Source organism: Marmota marmota, unplaced genomic scaffold (genome assembly GCF_001458135.2).
Source record: "Marmota marmota marmota unplaced genomic scaffold, marMar, whole genome shotgun sequence".
Classification (NCBI taxonomy): Eukaryota; Metazoa; Chordata; class Mammalia; order Rodentia; family Sciuridae; genus Marmota; species Marmota marmota.
Window position 1 is genome coordinate 61,526,419 of NW_025999968.1, and position 7,587 is coordinate 61,534,005.

Sequence of the window (7,587 nt, forward strand, 5' to 3'; positions counted from 1 at the left end):
GGGGTCACTGCCCGAGAAAGTAACTGGCCCCTTTTGTAACAGAGGCACCATGTTAATTTAAGATGTTGATAACTGGGAAACCGGGTGAGGGGAGGTAAGTGGGAACCTGTTCTGCTCAATTTCCCTCTCCATCTAAAGCTGTTTAAAAAAACAAAAAAAGTCAGCCGTGGCGCCTGCCTATAACCAGCGGCTCAGGAGGTGAGCAGGAGGAGGGCAAGGTCAACCGCCTCAGCAATGGCCAGGCGCTAAGCAGCTCAGTGAGACTCTGTTTCTAAATAAAATACAAAATAGGACTGGGGGTGGGGCTCAGTGGCCCAGTGCAACTGAGTTCAACCCCTGGTACCCCCCAATTGTATTATGGGTGCAAAACGTCCTTTAAGGAGCATGTGGCAGGGGCTGAGGCTCAGATGTCTCCCCCAGAACCCAGCCTGGCTCCTCCCCTGCTCCCCAGGCCATTTTGCCCTCAAGTCAGAACGGGGGAGGCCTCCTCACTCACTGTAATTGGAGGCTCCCCCCTTGTCTGGCTGCCCTTCCTCCAGCACCGCACAGGCTGCGGCTGAGTCTCTCAGGAAAGCTGTGCCTGGGTTCAGAGGTTGGGCTCTCCCTTCCACCCGGGCCACCCGCGCTGTGCCACGTTCTTCCCAACATTGCAGAAAGACCCCACTCCGTACAGCATCGTCCCTTCAGGGGCCATCTGTGCCTACAGGCAGGTGATTCTCTCTCCTGGCCCAAGATCCCTGCTCTACACTGGTGTCCCCCACAGAGGCCAACAGCTGGCCTGGGGACCCCGGCTGTGGGACTAGCCACATGGCCCTGTAGACCAGGGCCCTGCCGAGGCACCATCCTGTGGGCAGAGTCCCCACAGAACCCAAAGCCACAGAAGTTGGCTCTGAGGAGCAGGTGGGACGCCCGGCTCCCACCTGCTTGGGTGTCACCTCCACGTGGCCAGATGCAGAAGCATCCTGGGGAGGAGGGCCATCCAGTTCCAGCCCCTGTGGACACCCTGCTGCAGCCCTGCTGGCACACACCAGCCAGTCCAGAGGGGCCCAGTTTGGGCCAAATGAGGGGACCACAGCAAAGCCCTCTTAATGTGGGAATTGTCAAGTGGGACCATGAGCCCTCAGGCCATGTGGCTTCCAGAAGGGGCCCTCAGGGGACAAGTTGTGGGAGTACTATACCCAGAAAATCCGAGGGACGTCCCGCTGCTTTCCCTTGGCATTGGGGGACTCAGCAATCTGCCTCGCCTGGGGTGAGGCCAAGGACAAGGCCCCACGCCCTCTAACAGGGTCTACTTCACGCTCTGACTTGGTCCTTGCTGCTCAGCCACTGCAACTGGTTTTTAAATGCACAGGTTTCTTTCTCTTCCTCTCCTCCTCCTCCCAAATCTCCAGGGAAAGTGGGTCACCTTTGTTCCCCACCCTAGGCAGTTATCTGAGCACACGCCCTCTGTGGGGAGGGCACCAGAAGACCTCAGAAAGGACAATCCCAAATTAACAGGTGAGTTACAGCCCTGGATGGAGAGCGCCTGGAAGGTAGCCTAAGTCACCTCTTTAACAGCCCCTGCTCCTGCTGAGGGGCAGAATCACAGCCTCTGGGACAGGATCCCCTGTGTTTCTCCTTTGCTAGAAAAGCAATAAAACTTCTTTTTCCTTTTTCTCAAACCTGTGTCCTTGTTATCGGATTGGCATCAGGGACAAGGACTAGCTTTTGGTAACAAATGTGGTACCCCAGTGGCCCCTCTCCAGCTTTCCGGAGCAGGTCTGGCTCTCCAGGAAGCCACTCCCATGCCCAGGATGCCAGGTGGCGGGCACACGGTTGACAGCCAGTTGCAGGAGAGTTAGGAGACAGGAGAGTTGCCTGGGGTTGAGCCAGAGGAGAGGTTCCCATGAGTAAAGGGAGGGACTGAGGGACGTCCCAGCAGCTGCTAAAGCTCCTTTTGCTTTGGGGACTCCTGCCTTCTCCCCCTGAGTGGTACAGGTGGCTCCATCATGGTCCAGTTTGAGAAAGAGGAAACTGAACTCAGGAAAGTCGAGACAGCCTTGGCATCTAGTAGGTCCCCGGGTGCACACAGTGAGACCCTTGATTCACATCTAGTCCCTCTTTCTGGGGACATCTGTGGGGCCATCGGTGTAGGAGTCCTGGTTAAGCAGGACTCCAGAACCCAGGGATCTAGAACCTTCTGATCTGTTCTAGGTTCTCATCGGTTTGTTGGCCTTGTCTTGGGAATTCCCTCCGGTTGCTGGTCTGTTTGCCTCTGTTACTGCCCTTTTAGACATGGCCAGAATTGCATCGATCCTGTAGGCAGCCTCTTGGGGAAGACCTTGGCAGGTCAATATGAAGGTGCCCGTCCGTCAGCCGTGGTTTGGGGGCTCCTCTCTGGTTGTCTGTCTCTGTTTCTTTCTGTTCCATCGTCAAGTGAGCTGAAGAAAGGGTCAGCTCCAGTAGAAGCCTAAGGTTTTACTATAACGTCCGGCTTTTGGTTAGCTTTCGGGATCATCGTACCCTCTTGCATTGGGGTTGGTCTCTCAGAGGTAAAGTGAGTGGAAGAAGTGTGTGCGTGGGTAGGCTGTCCGCAGGCGCAGGTCTGCTGCCCACAGGGGCAGGTCTGCTGTCCGCAGGCTCTCGCCTGCCCGTCTGCAGGCTCCCGCCTGCCAGCCCTGGTCTCAGTGGTCCTCTCTGTCCTGTTACTGGCCCTTTAATACACGGCCGCTGCCTCCATCTTTCTGGTAGTCTCTTGAGCACAGAGACCTTGGCTGCATGGGCCACCTTTAGGGATGAGCCTCTCTAAGAGAAAAAGGGTCCCTGTAACACAATCGGCCCGTCAAGGGTCTTTCTGGATTACTGAGGTTGGTCTTTCCGAGTAAAGTAGGAGAGAGACTCTGCACAGCCTTGATGGGGTGCAGGAGGGGTGGAGCCCGCAGGAAGGGAGCCCAAGTGCCACAAGGCACTGCTCTGTGTGCAAGGACAGCAGGACACCAGAAGAATGGGTTAAAGGGATCTCAGTCTTTCAAACCCAGTGCTGCACCCCCAGCACCGCCGCTCAGCCTGGCCCCAGCAGCCAGCCAGAGGTCATCTCAGTGCGGTCAAGGTCACCAGCCCTAAACTGGGAAAAAACAAAAACAGAACAGAAAACAGCAGCCAGGGCTGTGGAGAAGGGGACAGAACCTGCCCTGCCCCGCCTCCCAGCCCTGGGGGGTGGGGGCTACTGGCCACAAGGGATGTGGCAGGAGGTTCCAGCTCTGTTAGCTTAGGACCTGGGGACAGAAGCTGGGTGTGGTGGGGCTCGCCTCTAATCCAGTGGCTCAGGAGGCTGAGGCAGGAGGATCTGAGTTCAAAGCCAGCCTCAGCAAAAGTGAGGTGATAAGAAACTCAGTTGAGACCCTGTCTCTGAATGAAATGTAGAATAGGGCTGGGGATGGGGCTTGGTGGTTGAGTGCCCCTGAGTCCAATCCCTGGAACCCAACTCCCACCCCCAAAAACAGATCTGATAGGAGACCCTATTTGTTCATCACTGGGGCAAAGCAATTCTTGCTATGACAGTATCCCACCAAACTGAATGCCCGGGGAGACGGGCAGAATGAATAACTGCACCCAGAAAAGAAAAATAGAGAAACTAAGGCCGGCCAATTTTGTTGGCAGCCTCTTCAAAGGGACCTTCAAGAAGCCTAAAGAAAAAGGGTGGAATGGCCTATCAATATGCTTAGTGTAAGGCCCCAAAGAAGCCTCGGGTACAACTGACAGCGGAGCTCACTTAGAGATGATGGCATGTGATAATAGGGAGACAGGTCAGGCTCCAATACATGCTGTGCTCCAACCCTTTGACTGCAACCTGGGAGAAAAAAGATTAAGGCACAGTAGCAGACTGTCCAACCCTCTCCTAAGATGAAATATGTGGTGTGTAAATCAAATGCACAAATAAAACGCAAAAGGATTGTTTCAGAATGAGTTGAAGAAAGAATCCAAAACTAGAAAATATATTTTTTTTAAAGTCATAGGCATGGAAATATATTTCAGTACAGAAAATTAGAAGATAAAAGGAATGTTTCTGGATGAGAAAATATTTTGTCTGGTAAAGTAATATTCTTGTGCTAAAGTCCAAGATGAAAGAGAACAAACTAAGGATACAAAGAAGTTGTGAATGTTTAGTAAGTTGTAGAAGGTAAATCTCAAAAAGTCTGTGTTTGTGATTACGTGGATATAATTAGTATTCATTCAAAATTATCTGAACTTTAAAGCACTGGTGTGGAGCAAAGCCTGAAACATTAATCTGCTTTTACCTATCAATATGATTTTCTTATATCCATTAGGTTTTAAGTCTTAAAGGAATTAGGGTTTGTACCTTTTAAAGTCTTTTTGGGTAGGGTAGTGGGAATTGAATCCGGGGAGCAATACTCCCAGCCCTTTTTAATATTTTATTTAGAGACAAGGTCTCGCTGAGTTTCTTAGGGCCTTGTTAAGTTCCTGAGGCTGGCGTTGAACTAAAAATCCTCCTGCCTCAGGCTCCCAAACTGCTGGGATTATAGGTGTGTGCCACAGCACCCAGCTTAAAGTCTTAAATGATTACTTTGTACCTGGCTAAACCAACAACTATCATTTTAAGTTATAACAATATAGTTGACACCCTAAATAGGTGACTAGATATATGTATGCCTCTGAGAACTCTACCTGAGCCTTGTCTAAGTGTTATGTAAATGTTTACAAAATGAAGTTTATCTAGGTTTTCTGGCAAGGTAACCAATAAGCACTCTCTTTTTTGAACCTGAAATAGAAGGGCCACACTGTTCTTTGAAGACCTGTCTTATACCTATATGCTTTGAGTAAGTCAATTTGTGATCATTAATACCGTTTCCTAAATGGATGAGATTTAAGGCTATCTTTTGATTTTTGCTAGTACTGCTAACCCATTCAGATTATTGTTACCACACACTACAGATTCTAAGTTGTACTTTAAAAGTTAAGCTTAGGGGAGCACTTTACGAAGTTGGTGTTCTCTAATTATCTGTAATGCCGGGTATGGTGGCGCATGCCTGTAATCCCAGGGGCTCAGGAGCATAGACAGGAGGATCTTGGGTTCAAAGCCAGCCTCAGCAACAGAGGTGCTAAGCAACTCATTGGGACCCTGTCTCTGAATAAAATACAAAATAGGGCTGGGTATGTGGCTCAGTGGTCAAGTGGCCCTGAGTTCAACCCTGGTACCAAAATAAAAAGATTACTGTGATCTCAAAATTAACAAGATATAATGCACAAGGCTTAAAATTATTAAAATTGTTTTTTTGGGCTCATAGCTATTACACAAACTGAATGTTTTTGCTTTGTCAATTTCATTTTTTATTTTCCTTGTAAACTTTATAACTGTTGCTGGTTAGTGCTTTGCAGAGATACTGCTTCTAATCAAACAACCTGGGCTGGTATTAGATAATAAGTCACCACCTACAGAGCAGAGTATATAATGCTGACTTGCAGACCAATACTGATCCTAATTAAATGAAGAGGGTGTCTGTAAAATCATATTGAAGTTATATCTTGTTACTCCCTTTTTAAGACTGGTGGAATTGGCTTGCTGGGTGTTTAAAATCAAAAACCTGGGAGACCCAAGTCAAGGGAGTGAAAGGGCCAAGGAAAAGCAGCCAACACTTTGGCCCTTGCCCTCTAAGGTCAGCCAGGACCCGAGAACGATAGGACCCCTCTCTGGGCCCTGCAACTCTAGTGAGTCACCTGATCTGGGGATGGGGAGACCAAGAGGACCCAGAGAACAGGAAGCCAACCAGTGCACACTCGTAAAGAGGAGGGTTACTGGAGAGGGAAGTGTCCCTGATGCTTCCAAGAGAAGCCACTTGGGTCAACCAGACCTGGACCCATCCTGGCAAGTGGCACCACTTGGTAGAGGAAAGCTAAGGGAGCCAGGAGGCTTTATCACCAAGAGTGATCCCTGAGGCATCTCGGTGGACTCTTAAGAGTAGATAGGAACGGGGTCAGTTTTGGCAGGAGAGGCAGTATGGCCTAAAGCACAGTCCTACAGGGACTTTTAAAAGGAAAAACAATGTTTTGTTTTTAAATGTAACTTAAGATGGTGTCAGCCCTACCCAAAGTAAGTAAAGGTGTTGGCTATATAGGAAGGGTTCTGTGTGACAGTGCCCAAAAGTGATGTTCTAAAGGACTCTAGGCTGCAGTCTGTCCTGAGTTAATTTGGGCCTGCTGTCCTAGATCTACAAATCTTCCTAACCTCATACATTGTAAACTGGATCTGTTTTTCACAGATACGATTATGAGTTACTGTCTTCACGGTTTTCAGAGACTGGTTGAAATACTAACTGCTTCTGCGCTAATTGTGTACAAAAAAGGAAAGCTTTGCTGTCTCTATTGTTGTCTTCAGACGACCCCCGCCCTGTGGATGCCTTGACTGCTCTGATGCTGAATGCCCTTCACTGTCCATGCCCCACCTGATAGAGAACAAAAACTTCCGGTTATTTCCCCCAATTTGCCCTCTTTCAACAGGTAATTGCTTGGAGATGTTGTCACCGATTTTTCCATTGAAATGAAGTGTAAAACTGTCAGTGGGGAAATGTAACAGTGTCCACTTTTTAGGCTTTGACTTGGCCCTTGCTGCTCTGCCACTGCAACTGATTTTTAAAATGGACCTGTTTCTTTCTTTCTTTTTTTTTTTTTTGGTGCTGGGGATTGAACCCATGGCCTTGTGCATGCAAGATAAGCACTCTACCAACAGAGCTATATCCCTTTCTCTTCCTCTCTCCCAGCTCCTCCCTAACCTCAGGGAAAAGAGGGTCACTTTTCCTCCCCACCCTAGGCAGAGGTGTCTGAGCACACACCCACCATGGGAATGAAGTGATCCTGACTTTGGGGAAGGAACAGAATATCTCAGAAATGATTATCCCCCAAATTAACAAGTGAATTGCAGCCCGGATGGAGAACACGTGGAAGGTAGCCTTTGAGTCTCGGCTTGAAAAGCCCTAGTCCCCTAATGGGCAGAATCTCAGCCTTTGGGACTGGAGTCTCCCGTGACAAAAGCAATAAACATTCCTTTTCCTTTTTCTCAAAACTGTGTCCTTGTTATTGGACTGGCATACGGGATAAGAACCCCCAGTAACACGCCGTACCCCGCCAGCACCACCTCACATGCCCACCCCCCGGTACCTGCGGTAAGAGCAATTTGAGAAAGTCTTTTCCCACCCAAATGCACCTTCAAGTCAACCATCTACACCAACACAGTCTCCCCGACATTCCCGCGGTCCGGCTCCAAGCTCTGGCGCGCCGGGCCAACACGGTTCGCTCCGCAGACCCAAGGATTGGGGTGGGGGCCGGGCCAACTGGACACCTATTTCTGAGCTTCAGGGCCCTCTGGACTCGAGGAAAGGGAGGGCTGCCGGCGGCAGAGGGAAGGGCGCTGGAGGCGGGAAGGGACCCACCGCTCAGACCCGGAGCACGGCCGGGCACGTGGGATGGCCTGGCTCCGCGTGTCCCCGTGCAGATGATGCAACTCGGCGCCCACGGGTAGGGGAGTGCGGGTGGGGCGATCGGACCCCTGCGAGGCCCTCGGTCCAAGGCGCCAAGGGTCTCTGCGAGCCGGAG

The 7,587-nt window shown here is 50.3% G+C and overlaps 1 protein-coding gene across 1 annotated transcript in view; it reads right to left on the bottom strand.

The window, feature by feature from the left end:
- The window catches only part of Cbs (cystathionine beta-synthase), a 28,015-nt gene extending 20,434 nt beyond the window's left edge, over nucleotides 1-7,581 (bottom strand). The window contains exon 1 of the mRNA XM_015478817.2: nucleotides 7,425-7,581. The gene's annotated coding sequence lies outside the window, so the exon portion shown is untranslated. The remainder of the gene's footprint in view (nucleotides 1-7,424) is intronic.
- Nucleotides 7,582-7,587: the final 6 nt, after the last annotated feature.